At 38.2% G+C, this 16,218-nt stretch overlaps 1 pseudogene; it reads left to right on the top strand.

The window, feature by feature from the left end:
* Positions 1-258: 258 nt before the first annotated feature.
* Positions 259-15,873, top strand: LOC134486730 (fatty acid-binding protein, heart-like; annotated as a pseudogene).
* Positions 15,874-16,218: the final 345 nt, after the last annotated feature.

Below are 16,218 nucleotides of genomic sequence, written 5' to 3'. Positions count from 1 at the left end.
CCAAACATATGAGAGTCAATGAAGGTGATTCTAAAAGACAAGTTCATAGTACTACCATAGTACTGCCATAGTGCCTACATAAAACAAAATTAAACATAATTACCAACTTAAGAACATGCCTGAAAGCTTCAGAAAAATAAGAAGAAATAGCACTCAATAGAAGTAGATGACAAGTGAGGGCAGGGAGGCAGGAAGGAGTGGGTTGATGGGTGGGGAGACCCTCATAGAAGAAGGGGGAGAGAGATGGGATAGGGGGGTTATGGATGGGAAACCGGGAAAAGGGATAACATTTGAAATGTAAATAAATTTTAAAAATCCATGAAAAAAAGAAATAGATGGCAAGAAATAATCATAATCATGGCTGAAATTCTACTGAGGCCAGATAGGGCTTCATATGTGTCAGGGGAATTAAAAAACATTTATTTATTTGTTTGTTTGTTTGTTTGTTTATTTATTTATTAAATGTACATTTGGTGTTTGGCCTACATGCATGTCTGTGTGAAGGTGTTGGATTCTCTGGAACTGGAGTTATAGACACCTGTGAGTTGCCATGCAGGTGCTGGGAATAGAACCCCAGGCTTCCATAAGAACAGCCAACGCTTTTAACAGCTTAGCCATCTCTCCAGCCCTTACCCGTGATGTTAATGTGTGTATCTTGTGTGCAGCAGAAGAAGGGGCCCTATTTATGACTGCATTCTTTCAGTATGCGTCTTTTCATTGGGAAACTGAGGTCATTTATGTTCAGAATTAACAATGAGCAATGTGTCTGATTTCCATTGTTTCATTATTGTGATGTGGGATTTTCCTTTTTTGAGGGGTGGTGGTGGTAGTGGTTATCTTCTTCAGATCGAAAATTTTAGCCTGGTGTCAGGATTTGTAGATAGATATTGCTTAAGTTAGGTCTTATCATGGAATGTCTTATTTTCCCCATTTTATTATGTTTAAAATTTTGTCAAGTATAGTGGCTGGTGTCTGTAGTCTGTTAGAATTTGATAAACATCTGTTTAGGCCCTTTTTGATTTTAGCATCTATATTGAAAAGTCATGTATTCTATTGGCTCTGCCTTTATATGTTATTTGATCTTTTCCCCTTGCAGCTTTTCATAATATGTCTTTGTTCTGTACTTTACTGTTTTGAATATTATGTATTGTGTTGAATTTTTTCTGGTTTAGTGTATATGGTGTACTATATGCTTCTTATACCTTAATTGGCACCTCTTTCAGGAATTATATTTTATTTTACTTTTTGATATGATTTGGTGGAAAATATTTCCTGTGCCTTCCTCTATTACTATTACTCATAAATTTTTGTCTTTTCTTAGTACCCCAGATTTCCTGGATGGTTTGTACCTGTTTTTTTTAATTTAACATTTATTTATTTACTTATTTATTTATTCACTTACTTACTTACTTTGGGTTGAACATTTTCTTTAACTGAGATATCCAACTTTTATATCTTGTCATCCATGAGTTAGATGCCCTCTTCCATCTCCTGTATTCTGTTGGTGAAGTTTACTTTTTTGAATTCCTCAACTTTTGGCTTTCTTCATTAATATATTAGAGACAAAGAAGGAGATGGAATGGAGACACAGAAGAAATCCAGACACATCCTTTAGAAACCTGTACTCAAATTGGAAAATGTAAAAGAAATGGGTAGTTTTCCCAACATATACCAAAGTTAAATCGAGATCATATAATCAATTTCAACAAAACTATGACTGTTCTTCAAATATAAAAAGTAATTAAAAGTCTCCCAACAAAAACAGCCAACCAACCTAGGTCGAGATGGCTTAAGTCAAGACTTTCAAAGAGTCAATACTCCTCAAATTATTTCACAGAACATAAACAGAAGGAACACTGCCCAGTTCCTCTTATAAAGTCACAGTTACCCAAATCATATAAAAACCCAACAAAGAAAGAGAATTAAAAACCAATTTCCCTTATGAACAAGATGCAAAAATTCTCAATGAATTAGTTCCAACCCAAATGCATGAACGTATCAAAAAATCATTCACCATTATCCAGTAGGCTTCATCCCAGAGATGCAGGGATGGTTCAATATCCATAAATCAATAAATGTAATCCACCATACAAACATTGAATGACAAAAACCACATGATCATCTTATTAAAGGAATGAAATGCTTATGGCAATGTCCAATATTCCTTCATGTTAAAAGTCCTGGAAAGACTAGGAACGTAAGGGAAATACCTTGACATATTAAAGGCAATTTACAGAAAGCCCACGGCAACATCAATTCAAACCATTTTCACTAAAATCAGGAACAAGACAGAGTTGTCTACTTTCTGCATTTCTATTTCGTTATAGCACTCAGCTAGAGCAATAAGACAGCTGATGGATTTCAAGGGTATACAAATTAGAAGATAAGAAGTCGAAGTACTTTTATCTGCAGATGATATAATAGTATACATAGTGACCCTAAAATGCCACTAGGATACTCCTACAGCTAATAAACACTTTCAGCAAAGTAGCAGAAAACAAAATTAACTCTAGAAAATCAGCATCTTTCCTATACACAAATGACAAATGGTCTAAGGAAAAAATTAGGGAACTAACACCTTTCATAAGATCCTCAAAAATATCTTGAGGTAACTCTAATAAGCAAGTGAAATGCTTGTATTATAAAAACATTCAGACATTGAAGAAAGAATTTGAAAAATGTTTCAGAAGATAGAAAGATCCCCCATACTCACAGATTTGTAGGATTAATAGAGTAAAAAATGGTCATCTTACCAAAAACATATTCAATACAATCTCCATCAAAATTTCAACCCAATTCTTTCCAGACCATAGTTTTCAGCTTCATATTGAACACAGGGAGGGAAAGTATAATAGAAACATTCTTGAATGCTAAAAAATAGAATAAAAATATAATAATTTATTATTATTAATAATTTTTAAAGCTACTAAATGTATCCATTAGCTAAACTCTCAAATTGTAATATAAAGCTATTATAAAAACATATGGTTAAGTAGAGATCAAGGTCTGAAGGGAGGGATCTCCTTAGGAAGAAAAAATAGAATTGATAGTTATGGATAGATGTGAAGGGGACTTGAAGGAATATCAGAGGGGGTTAGAGAGAGAAAAGACTGTGAGGGAAGAAATATTAAGAGAAACAGCTAAAACTGAGCACCATTTGAGCGGTTGTATACAAACTTAATATGGTAGCAGCATCCTATAATATTCACCTGTCAGGTGACCTAAATAAAATTGGCAAGGAATCGGGGAGAAAGAGCTGCAATTAGACGTATTGCAACACCTAGTGTTGAGAAACATCTGGTACCAGGAATAGGATATATAATATAATTGAACTATGTATAAGACCAAAGGGGTCTCATGGGAATGCCAAAGCAAGCTAGGCTATTGCCAAGGCTACTGGTGTCTCTTCACAAACTGTAGGGAAGTCCCTATTACTGAATACAGCAGTCATATAGCTTATTGAATATGAGGGAGTCAAGCTTGTGCCTACCTGGACCCCTCACCACTGATGACTAGTGTTTCTGGTACTGGACTATACTTTGCATGATACCAAAGGACAATGGTAAATATCAACCCAGCTACAGCTATACAATGGTGACTTGTTCCTGTTGATGCAATAGGGGCACAAAGATTGCGGGAGTAACTAGCCAATATCTGACTTGAATTAAGCTCAACTCCAAGAGGTGGAATTCAGTGTTGGTTGAGTGGTCAAGAACCTGAGACTATGTAGGCCAGGGACCTAGGAGAAAATCAATACTACTGTTCTCCTAAAGAACACAGCAATACAATGGCTCCTAACAATATCTTTGTATGCTCATAAATGAATGACTTGTTCAGCTGTCATCACAGAGACATTCTCCTGCAGCAAATTAGTGAAAATGGTTTGAATTGATGTTGCAGAGATTTGCAACATCGAGTCTTAAATGAGGATTCTCCAACCAATCCCTTCCCTGAGGATTGAAGTACTGCAGAATAGAAGATAGAAAAATTGTAAGAGCCAGAGAGGACGGAGGATACCAAGTAATCAAGATCTAGACACAACAGGGCTGGCACACATAGAAACTCACAGAAACTGGTAGCATGCACAGGGTAGGTACAATCCTGGGCCTGATGGTGCCCCAGAATTGAGGATAAAAGTGGACTAAAGCCCACATTCCTTACCCAGAAGCTATTCAAGTGATAACTTCCAACAAAGGAAACATTAGTGTTCTCCGAGGTTATCACACTGGGGAAACAAACTGCTCATATGGGTGGACACCATGCCCAGCAGTAGTTGGTCAACACAGAACAAATTCAGTGGCAACTTTGGGTGTTCTTTGTCCCATAATGTTAAGTCAGAGCATTTGATACCTTTTTGGGTTTTGTTATATTTTGTTTTGTTTTTTTTAAACTTGCAGTTCCTTATATATTATGCTTCTAGTCTGGGTTTTTGTGGGATTCCTGAGTATGTAAATGCATGTGTCTCCCCATCTATATGCACCTCTTATACTTTTTCATTGGCTCTTTAACTTGATTGCCTGTTTTCCATACTATGTGTTGTCTTCAATATATTTTATTATATCATTATTCCTTAGATATCTGCTTGTTTTCTAATGAGAGACAGACAGGGCCTGGATCTGGACAGGAGGGGAAGTGGCAAGGAAAAGGAGGAAATAGAATGAGAGGAAACTATAATCAGAATACATTGCATGAAAAAATCTATTTTTAATAAAAATGCATTTAACAAAATCTTCCACTGAAATCTTGTAAATTTCTTTACTAAATACCAGTCTTTGGAGAATAAAGGAGAAACACTGTGTCTTCCGTCCTTAAGGTAATGATGCTACCAGTAAGAAGCTACAACTACTCTAATATGAGCACATAACAGTAAAAGGGAAACAACAGAGAAATCTTCTGTATTTAGGTACCATAAATTTCATGTTAGTGAGGATATATAGAATGAGAGAGTCAGTGAATGAATTAACGTTAAGTAGCATTATAAGACATGTATAATGTAAAATATCAAAGGCAAAAGACATAAGATTTCTGCTGGAGTTAACGTTTCTGTTTTGTGAAGGAGGCAGTAAGACTGCATGTTGAAGCTGACAGAAGAGCAGAGATATAAAGGAAGCAGAGTGATCCATGGTGTAGATTAGAGGACGGCTGCCCAGGCGAAGGCGACACTGAATACACAACATCTTAGCAGAAAATGGCTTTGCCTAATTCAGGAACGGCAACGAGTATCAGTGTTTGGAATGTGCTCAATATACCCTTGATAAATGAAGTAATTAATGTGTTCTTACAGACAGAGCTCTTGAGAAGCAAAATAAAATCATTTTAATTTTCCTCCTCTTCCTTATGTTAAAAATGCCAATAAAGGATGAAAGGATGGCAAATAAGAGAAGGAGGCAGGCGGGATCTAGACAATAGATAATTAAGTAAAGACTGATTGCATGATTAGCTCTTTGCATTTTCCCATTTGCATAAAAGCCTTAAGTCTGAGGTAGTCAGAAGCTATGCACAAGAGCATGCAGATTTATTTAAAATTAGTGTACGCACCATTTGCCAAAGCCCCACCATATTGTTAGGCTGTCCTGTTCACTTTTGAAAGATTTGCTTCACTGTGTAAAAATCTAAATTTTATTTAATTGGAGTTATATATTACTAATTGATCCTTTCGTCTCTTCACATTTCTTATCATTTAAAACACACTTGTTACCATGGAAACAAAGTCATTGACTGAGGGCAAATCTCAGTGACATCCACAAGTGAAATATTAAATCAATTACTATAATGGCTGTGCAATTTATAGTAGTTACTTAGAAAAGGTTTCACTGATATAATGTAAAATAAATATTACAGACTAAAAGTATATTCATCATGCCATCTAGAGTTTCTTCTCCCACCATAGCTGATGACGTCCATCAGCAGATACCCTCATAAATTTTGTTCCACTTTAAACACATTTTGCCACAGAAATGATCATAGAAATTAGTTTCAGTTGCCCTCAGGGAAAATGAGAGATACAGACCTATAGCTCATATACTACATTCTGCCTTCTCTCCTCTTTTAAGTCTTTGCTTCTTTCTGCCTCTTTACATGAAAATATCAATTTCTTAACCTGGTTACTCCTTTTATCAGAAGAGTTAGTCTTGGTTCAAGAAAATACACCAGAGAGCTAGCTGCTTAAGCAGTGAGGATTGAGAGAATGAAGCAAGTTCTTATACAGAGCTATGGCATGTCACCTAGAGCATCTCAGCCATGAAATCTACCATTTATTTCTGTTTGTTGGGCATCATCTTCCCTAGACAATCTCTCTTAAAATGATTACATAACTTGCAGAGTTTAAAACAAGAACACTGTCCAGAATTTCTCAAGTTTTATTCTGAGAAGACTTAAAGCCCTCCAAGAAGAAGCTGCTTTCAGTGGTCACATATGAGGAAATGAGCAAAGATAATGAACAAACTCCTACTGCTGAACTCACGACAACAGCATTGGAGTTTTGAGATCCTGAGAGGGAGGTAGAGAGTCAAGGAAGAAACAGATGCAGGTAATGAGCTGTCAGTAAACGAATGTAAAGTAAAGTAAAGAATGTCAGTAAAGGAATGGGTGTCAGTAAAGGAAGAAAAACCCAGAGGCAGTGAAAGAGAAAGCTAGGAAACCCAACATGAGAATACTTTGCAAATGACTGAACATAGACTAGCACACATAGGAGGAAAAATGAAGCCACCAATAACATTTGGAACAATTTGTATAAGCTCTCCACTGTAACGCTGAGTGCAAGAAATCAAGCTCAACTGACATACGCAGTTTGAAACTGTTTCTGTTAAAGAGCAGAGAGATCAGAAATAAGTTTTCTGAGGTGCTCAAAAAAATCCTATATTTTTATCTTGGTGGGGATCACATCGGTATATGCATATACAAAATTTCATAAAATCTACATCTAAAATTAATGAGCTTTTCTGCACAATATGTTTCAATTTTCTAAAACCTTTTTAATGTATTTGTTTAAAGATTTATTTATTATATATGTACACTGTAGTTGTCTTCAGACACACCAGAAGCGGGCATCAAATCTCATTACAGAAGATTGTGAGCCACCATGTGGTTGCTGGGATTTGTACTCAGGACCTCTGGAAGAGTAGTCAATATTCTTGACCATTGAGCCATCTCTCTAACCCCTTTAATGTATTTTGTTGGATATTTTATGTATTTACATTTCAAATGTTATCCCCTTTCCCAGTTTCCCCTCACCCATGCCCCTCCCCCGGCTTCTATGAGGATGCTCTTCATCCCACCCACTCACACCTCAATACCCTGACATTTCCCTACACTGAGGAAAAGAGTCTTTCCTGCTACATATGCGGCTGTAGCCATGGGTCCCTCCATGTGTACTCTTTGGTTCGTGGTTTCGTCCCTGGAAGCTCTGGTTGGTTGGTATTGTTGTTCTTCCTATAGGATTGCAAACCCCTTCATTTCCTTCAGTCCCCTCTCTAACTCCTCCATTGGGGTCCCCATGCTGAGTCCAATGGCTAGCTTCAAGCATCCTCATCTGTATCAGTAAGGTTCTGGCATAGCCTCTCAGGAGACATCCATCTCAGGCTCCTGTCAGCAAGCACTTCTTAGCATCAGCAATAGTGACCGAGTTTGATGGTTGCATATGGGATGGGTCCCCAAAACTCTTTTTTAAAGATTGCTTTATTGAGATGATCAGCACAACAGACAGCAGATGCTAGATTCTGTCAGGATCTTCAAGGAATTGTTTAGAATCAATCTCAACACTGCTTATCTGGAACATTAGTTCTCTTCCTGGCATGGAAATGACAAGGGCATCCCCAGGGATCCACATCATGAATCCAGAGAAGCTCTGAGTCATAGAGCAAATGATGCCCTATTGACACTGAAGACACAGGGCTGTGTCAGCACACTGACAGCCAGCTCATGACTATTGTCTGTGACTGGCTGAAGTCATAAGCAGCGGGGAAGATGTGAAGCAAAAATCACAGGTCTGATTCCTATGGTCCTCCCATCCATTCCAAGAAAACAGTACTCTGCATGATATGGATATCTACCTCATGTCCTAGCTGCTGTGATGACAGTAACATCACATTGTTCCTTAGTGAGCAATGGAGAAAATAAGACAATAACTATACCTCAAATAAAACAGAAAGCATTTGGTTTGTAGTATTTAATGCTTCTGTAAGAAGAAAGTTGCGAGATTTGGGGGAAATGGCTGTGGATGTGTATGGTAATTATTCTCATTGTCAACCTGACTACATGTAGAATTGCCCAAGACACACCCTTGTGTGTATGTGAGGATAGTATTAGAGACGTTTATCTAAGGAAGGAAGGCCTATCCTGAATGTAGATTGCACTATTCCATGATCTCAAACTCTAAAATGGAGAAAGTATACATTGCACCAACATTCATCTTTCTGCTTCCTGACTGGATACAATGTGCTCAATAGCCTCATGCTGACAGCATATGCCTCTCCAAATATGACAAACTATGAGACAAATAAGCCATCCCTTCCTTAAGATATGTATCTCTTGAGGAATATTTATACTTATATTCATGGCACCAAGAAATGTAACTAATGTCAGGAATTGTGATGGAGCCTTGGGAGCCCCTACTGCTTACACTGAGATGCTGGCAGGTTTACATGCAAATGGTTTAAGATCCTTATCCATGGAGACAACTGACTAGACACAAGATGCCTTCAGTGATAGGGTTAGACAAAGGTGGGGATTATATGGAGACTTTCCACTAATCAAATACCCCACAGTCTACATGCTGGAAAGACTCACTGACCATTTAAGAAACTTCTCTGCTACAAATACCTTGGAGTACTTTGTAACCTTTTATAGAGAAGGGTGGGAGGGAGGAAAGGTGCTCCTTAGGTTCCAATTAAGCACATCCATATGCGTTAGTGTATGTGATCCCGGTTATAACACGGACTTGACTCTGCCAGGCTAGAGCTGCTGTAATAACACCTAAATTTCTTTATAGAAAACTCTCAATGGGCAGAGAGAGTTAATAAAAACTATTAATCATACAAATACCTGCTACAGGTATTGCTGTTACCTGAATACAACCTACCAACTCTCATCCTCTCTGTTCTGTAAGGTAATTCAGAGAATAGCACCAGAGTCCAAGATGCCATTCTGTGTGTTTCAACAAAATGGGACATTCTGCTTTGTCAGATTGTCATGTTATGCCCTAATACCAATGTGGACATACATCTTCTCTTATTTATTGAGAATTGGAAAACATAGAACTGTGAGTCCTATTGCACTCATAAACTGAACCAAACTCAGTATGAGGTGACTGTAGGTTGAAGCCACCCTCAAGTGCATGGTCCCTCAGGACTTCCAGATGAGAGCCAAAACTTTCAGTATCATAAAGACACCCTGAGCTGACTTATCCATGATTTGCTAACTAATTTATTGTGATTTATTTTGCCTTGTTCCTACTTTTAATAACCTTAAGCCTTCTGCAAATAAAAGCTAGTTGAGTCAAATGTCAATATTCCCCTTAAATAAAAGACTCATACCCCAGCATCTCTGCTTTCCAATAAGGGCATAGTCATTTTCCACAATTGCTATGTAAGTTATTTCAAATTAATTAGAATAAACCATATTTCTTCACCTGGTCAAGGCCAAAATAACAAGTGTAAATTAAAACATTTTTTTATCTCTTCATATTCTCTGTAACTACTGTAAAGAAATCCACATTCAATCTGATACTCTAGAGCTAGCCTAATTAATATAAAAGAACTGAGATATTTTAGAATACAGAAGTATCTTTGCTAGAATTCAATGTGAGGTAAGAATAGAGAAGCAAGGAAATTTGCATTCTTTTTTTCTAGAAAAAACTCTAAAGCCAGAAAAACGACTTGGTCGGTACACTGCTTTCTGTACAAAGATAGGGACCTGGTTTCAGATCCCATCACTCCTGTCAAAAGCCAGGTATGGTACACACCTGTAATTCCTATTCTGAATAGTAAAGCAAGGAAGACAGGGCACAGCAGAGCTAAGTAAATCATGGAAATTCATTGACCAGCCAGCCTAGATATAGCAATGAACTCAGAGTTCTGTATATGATCTCAAAAGCAAACAAACAAAAACAAACAAACAAAAAAACAAATGGAGAGAATGACACATAGTGTCAACTTCTGGCTTCCAAATGTGTGTGCTCACACTTGTTCATCCACTGTCACACACTGTGGTGATTTGAACAGGAATAACAATATTTTACTATAGGTTTGTATACTTGAATGTTTTGTCATTAGATGTGGCCTTGGAGGAAGTATGTCACTGGGATGAGGTGGGGAAGTGCTTAGTAGTTCAAGATACACAAGGCAGGTCCAGTGGTCTCCATCTCTTCCTGCTGGTTGAGGATCTATCTGCAGAACCCTCTGCTTCTTCCTCAAGATCGTATCTGCCTGCCTGCTGCCATGCTTCCTGCCATGCTGATAATGGACTAAACCTCTGAAATGATAAGCAATTCCCACTTAAATTCTTTCCTTTATAAGAGTTACCATGGCTATGGTGTCTCTTCACAGCCATAGAACATTAAGATAGACGCAAACATAAAACGTATGTTTACACATCTTACACATACACACAGCAAATAAGCAAAGCAACTAAAAAATATTAAAAGAGTCTCTGAGTAGCAAATCACGTGATAAGGTTTATGTTTAGTATTTTATGTATTAATGTCACCATTTACTGAATTGGTTTTAGTAATACTCTCTTTAAAAGTTTGGAAGACACAAACACACTTCACATGTGTTTATCATTAATCTAAATCTAGTACCTTTCCCACCCTATACTGAGATGCCTGACCATTGCTTCATGTTCCAGTGAAAATTAACTCTTCTTTATGTGTCTGGGAGACCACAAGTCTACTTTTCATATCTCTGAATTATAACTTTATCTTTTGGCTCTGTGCTAAATTAGAAGGAGAATATTCCCAATTATATTGTTAACAATATTCTCTTTGCCAATGAAATATTTTTACTTTACTTAAAAAAATACTCAACCAGACATATCTGGGATTCATATTTCAAGAAAGCTATTTTGTACAAGTTTAAATGTGAGTTGTTGAGGCTCCTACGTGAAGAAAATTAAAATTAACATTCCACTCATTTCTTGTTTTCAACCAATTATATAAAACTGCTGAAAGTAATTAATAAACTAGAGTGACTTCTAAATAAATAATAATTTCACTTAATGGCTCAGGAAAAATTCAAATTATAAAAATTTATTCTCCAGATCACCTGGTTGTGCTCTGTCCACATACTGCCTAATCAAATAAAAACTCTTCAGAGTACTACTAATCACTCTGGGAAAGGGGAAAATAATATATCAAATCATCTATTGTTTCTGTAAATTTGAACGTTGTTCCCACTCACAGATTGAAACAAATCTAATGCCTCATGAAGACAAAGAAAAATAACCCCAAAATGCTAGAAGGAACAGTCAGCAATAATAAACAGAGCTAATGAGTACTAAATCATAAGCAAAAAAAAAAAATCATATACCGTTCTATCCCCCAGACTCTACCACCTTGCCACTTTTTCCTACTGCAGTGAGAGGGGAGATGACCTTCCCACTGCCTAAGAATGGTTTCCCTCTGTTCAATTCTTTCCTGTGAATCATCCAAGGACGTCTTAGACGTCCTCAACTTGTGGTGCTAGTGTTCTCTGATGCTTGCTTGTCAGAATCATGCGAATATCCCCTGCTCCAGACATAAACCTCACTTTATCCTTACCATTTCTATTTGTTCTTCAATGTCGCACTTTCTGTTCTTCCTCACAGTCACATATTTGAAAATGGATTGGCATAGCCCCAAAGCTGCCTCCTTCACTCCCATTCATGCCTCACATCACAGACCTGGTGACACCTTAACTGTTCTCACTGCCATCAATAACCCTTTATGCTGTTATATTCAAGGCACATACTTTGAAACTCAAGCCCTTCACTCTTGAAGGACTTGCCCACTCCTTCCTCTCAACTTTTCACTCCGCTTGTTTCTCAAGCAATGCTTTCTAGGTTATTTTCCTATCTTTTCAAAAGGTCCTGTTTCCACTCTTTGAATGAACCTAACTTTTCTACCTGTTCTTTAAATAATCTTATTCATGACTGCAAGGATGATGGAAAGAACTCCTAGGAGCCAGCATTATTTTATTTTTTCAGGGAAAGGATATAAGAGTTCTTTGGGTTATGTGCAGGAAAGAGTGGTTGATCATAATACAGTACCTAATTATCATATAGGCAGAAAGGGCTGATTTGTCATAATACAGCACCATATGGGTGGGGAGGACTGATTGATCATACATAACACAGTCCCTAATTATCATAAGGGCAATAAGAAGGACCAAAACGCATGCCAAATCATTCAGCACACGCAGGGGTTAGGCATCTGTGCTTAGAAACACTCTTCCATTAAGGAAAGGCAAAAAAAGAGGAAACCCTGCTGAGAAAGGGAGACTGGGGGACTGCACCCTTAATAGCCAGGTCCTCCAACACCTGCTGCATTATCTCTATTCCCTCGTGTATCTTAATGTAGTTACTATTACTTAAATTTCAGCTGCCATTGACTTCATAGCAGAAAACTGGTGTTCTGTAGCCAAAACTGGGGGAAAAAATTTACTAGCACTTCTCTAAACTACAGTGAAACAAACTCTAATGTGAATATTATTCCTGTAACTGGCACAGTGGATTTTTAATGAATGGTTGTAAAGTATATTTGTAATTTCACTACGTAGCTTTCATCTTAGTATCTCCACTCTCGGGCTCTGTTTCTGGATAGACCGGGCATGCCCAATTGCATGGAGATTTGCAGGAGGGCAGATTCTTCTAATAATGCTCTGACTCTTGAAACAGATCTATGAGTTACTGGTCAATTCAGAAAAATTATAGCTATAATTGCTACCATTAAAGACTGAACTGTTGCACTAGCAAGCAATCCTAAAAATCAGCATTGTATTAAATAAATGAATGAATGAATGAACAAATTAATTAATTAATTAATTAATTAATGCCAGGCTTCCTTTTCTCTATTGCTACATTTCTGTTGGTGATCTCAATTAACTAAAAGATTCATGTGAAATGTCATGGACTGAATTATATCTTGTAAATTTCAGCTGGTGACGTGGGACACACTCATTATCGCCATTCATAATGCTTGCAGGTCTCCCTTACAGCACCATGGCAGATGCCTTCACCAGTACCTGGAAACTAGTGGACTGCAAGGATTATAATCACTACATGAAGTCTCTTGATGTGAGCTTCGCCACAAGGTAGGTGGCTGGCATGATCAATCCCACCACAACCATTGAGAACAGGACTAATCTCACGTTAAAGATACATAGCACATTCAAGAACACAGAGATGAGCTGGGGTTGAACTCAATGAAACAACTGCATAGGACAGGAAGTTGCTCATGACTCTGAATGGAAGTAAACTTGTCTTCGTGTGGAGGAGAGACAGGCAAGAGACTACACTTTTATAGCAGCTAAGTGACCAGAAGTTCATCATGATCAACCATGGCAGTGTGGTGAGCATCAGAACTTACAAGAAGCAGGTGTGCCCAAGCTGCACCATGTCAGACCGATTCTCTTCCAGGTGTCGACCCCTTGACACAGGACTATGGTACTCACACACACACTCTCAAGTCTTGCATAAGTACTTTAGTTGGAATTTTTCTGGAGCCAAGCAGAATAAGCCTGGATCTGGTTCCTATTGTGTATGTGGTTTGCTTTTAAAAAACTGTATCCAAAGGTGCTCTGAGGTCAATGAAGTCCAGCCAAAGGGAAAAACAAAAAAACTCAGCTGTTGAAGGCCAAACTTGCAGCATGATTGTTTTTAGACAGTTTTTTGTTGTTTTGGTGGAGTTTTTGTTTTGTTTTGTTTTGTTGTTTTTTCTGACTATTTCACTAATTTGCTTTGTTGTTGTTGTTTGAACAAGCTTTTAATAAAGCAATAAAGGGTAACTGAGCTCCTAAGGATAGGTTCTTAGTCCAAGAGAACCAGTGTCCTTATTGAAAGATGTAAAGACACAAAGAGCATTAGCATAAAGGGAAGACCACAAGTAAAGATAAACCAGGAGATGGCCATTAGCAAATCTGGAACGAAAACTACAGAAAAGTAAGTTATTGACAGGGATTGCTGCTTGGGCAGGAAAGTCACTCTGTGACTATGTGCCCACTGGTAGGTTTCCCATGTGCCAATGGGATGGCCCCACACCATGCACATATGGGCAGTGGATTAAAAACAACAACAATAACAACAACAACAACGAGGCATTAAGTTGGGATGGGTAGATATGGTCACAATTTCATTGTATAGATGTATGAAATTCTCAGAAATTTTAAAGCTAGAGGTAACCTGATTTGGGATTTCCTATTTCTTGAAATATGAGAAAATAAATTTCTGCAGTGTGAGCCATGCTATTATGGAGTAAACCATAAATCTAAGACCTCACTAGGGCAAATAATCTTTTTCATCTGGACACTGTCTCCTGGGATATTCCGAGGACCTATCTGAAAAGCAATTTGTACCACAGACACTAAGAATATATTTAAAAGCATGAAAGTTACTTCCTTAATCAAAACAAACTTACAACTCCCCTCAAAAAGCCACCTCATTAACACTACTACTTTCCTAGGTAGAGCTTGAACATTCCAAATGAGCAATTAAAAGAAGATGAATGGTATCTGGTAGCAGGACATGAGCTGAACTTAAGGAAAAGGCTAACTAACCATGAAGATATCTGCCCTTCTTCTGTTTGTTTTGAAATACAGCATTTCTTTGGCAACACAAAAGAGAAGCCTTCTTTGGTCTTTGTGGTCACTCACTCCTGAATTTTTTTATGCTTTCCCATGCTGCCGAAGAAGTCATCACGGAGGAAAATATATTTAGATACATCACTGATCTTTTGTTTCTCCATGACTGACTCAATAACTGTAGACATGTTGCCCTGTTACTACCTGCAGTCTCAACTATACCACTGTTGGGCATATACCGAAAAGATGCTCCAACATATAACAAAGACACATGCTCCACTATGTTCATAGCAGCCTTATTTAAAATAGCCAGAAGCTGGAAAGAACCCAAATGCCCTTCAACAGAGGAATGGATACAGAAAATGTGGTACATCTACACAATGGAATATTACTCAGCTATCAAAAACAATGATTTTATCAAATTCATAGACAAATGGATGGAACTGGAAAATATCATCCTGAGTGAGGTAACCCAATCACAAAAAAACACACATGGTATGCACTCATTGATAAGTGGATATTAGCCCAAATGCTCGAATTACCCTAGATTCACAGAACACATGAAACTCAAGAAGGATGACCAAAATGCAGATGCTTCACTCCTTCTTTAAAAGGGGAATAAGAATACCCATGGGAGGGGAAAGGGAGGCAAAGTTTAGAACAGAGACTGAAGGAACACCCATTCAGAGTCTACCCCACATGTGGCCCATACATATACAGCCACCAAACTAGGTAAGATGGATGAAGCAAAGAAGTGCAGGCTGACAGGAGCCGGATGTAGAAATCTCCTGAGAGACACAGCCAGAATACAGCAAGTAACGTAGGCGAATGCCAGCAGCAAACCACTGAACTGAGAACAGGACCCCTGTTGAAGGAATCAGAGAAAGAACTGAAAGAGCTGAAGGGGCTTGAGACCGCATATGTACAACAATGTCAAGCAACCAGAGCTTCCAGGGACTAAGCCACTACCCAAAGACTATACATGGACTGACCCTGGGCTCCAACTGCATAAGTAGCAATGAATAGCCTTGTAAGGGCACCAGTCGAAGAGGAAGCTCTTGGTCCTGCCAAGGCTGAACCCCCAGTGAACGGGATTGTTGGGGGGAGGGCGGTAACGGGGGGGAGGGTTGGTAGGGGAACACCCATACAGAAGGCGAGGGGGAGGGGTTAGGGGGATGTTGGCCTGGAAACTGGGAAAGGGAATAACATTTGAAATGTCAATAAGAAATACCCAATTTAATAAAGATAAAAAAAGAAAAAAGAAAGAAAGACACCATAGCAGCATCATGCACTGGGCCTGCACAGAATCAAGCCAGTTGAAGTTCCAGTGCTGAGGAGCAAACTGGAAACAATCCCTCAGCCCAAATCCAGAATCTATCTCCAATTGACAGCTGCTCCGAAAGAAGTCTCACTGGTATACAACCCACTCTTAAGGGAATCCCTATAC

Source organism: Rattus norvegicus, chromosome 4 (genome assembly GCF_036323735.1).
Source record: "Rattus norvegicus strain BN/NHsdMcwi chromosome 4, GRCr8, whole genome shotgun sequence".
NCBI classification, from domain to species: domain Eukaryota; kingdom Metazoa; phylum Chordata; class Mammalia; order Rodentia; family Muridae; genus Rattus; species Rattus norvegicus.
The sequence above is the reverse complement of the archived record's forward strand: the minus strand, read 5'-3'. Positions and strand labels throughout refer to the sequence as shown.